We start from the raw sequence: 1,050 nt of genomic DNA, 5'->3' as shown, positions 1-1,050 counted from the left end.
CCTTTAGTGAACACCGATGTGTCCTTTACATTCCATTTCTTGTTTGTTTTGATTGTGCAAATAAATTGGTTATAAATCAAAAATATTTTATTATTTACAGTTTTGAGTTATTTTGGTTTATTTCATATTGAAAATAAAAAATATAAATTACCAAAAAACAATTACAGTAAAACCTCCCAAGAGCGGGAGGGCGTGGGAATTTTGTTCTCTCAAGAGCGGGCATTTTTAGCCAATCAAACCTCAATTACTGCTCGATAGAGAACTCTATTTTTAATTTTAGTCTAAAAAATGCCGGCTCTTGAGAGAACCCGCTCTTCAGAGGTACCGCTCTTGGGAGGTTTTACTGTATTGAAAATAAGTGATATTCAAATTACACAAACACCATTGTTAGGTTAAAAAATATTAGTTGTGCAATCTAAAGAAATTTTAGTCGCTTTTTTAGTCACAATAACACTTCCACCAGCTACAACACATTTGTTTAGTTCAATGATTTCCGTGTTTGGTTTAGAGTTACTGATGCAGTCTGTCGAATCATAATATGTTAATTCGAGTTTGTCATCTATTATTTCAGCTTTTTTAGAAAAAAATGAAATAGTTTGTCTACGTTTTAAATAATAATTCAGTAGATTATGTGCATCACTCTCGCCGGATTTGCAATTTATCTGATCAAAATAACTTTGAACAACATAATAATATTCGGGTAATTCATTTTGGATTTTTTGCATTTTCGGGTTATGGTTTACTTCTCAATTTTATCAAAAATGTATAATATGTATATTTCATTTTTTATGTTTAATAACTATAAAACTATGACAAAGTTCCTCTTTTTATTAATTATATACAGTTAATATTCGATAAGAGGCCTATTCGATATAAGATTTTATTAGATGAGAGACCATAAAATAAGAGGGAGGTCTCTTATCGAATATTGATAAAAAAATCAAAAAACAACAATTTCTTTTTTTGTTATTTTTAATAATTTTTTGTTCAAAACCTTAAAATGGTAATACATAAACCAAATTGTCATTACAGTCATGCTAAAAAGCTGTC

The sequence above is a fragment of the Entamoeba invadens genome (assembly GCF_000330505.1).
Source record: "Entamoeba invadens IP1 unplaced genomic scaffold scaff_1105074724807, whole genome shotgun sequence".
Classification (NCBI taxonomy): Eukaryota; Evosea; order Mastigamoebida; family Endamoebidae; genus Entamoeba; species Entamoeba invadens.
The sequence above is the reverse complement of the archived record's forward strand: the minus strand, read 5'-3'. Positions refer to the sequence as shown.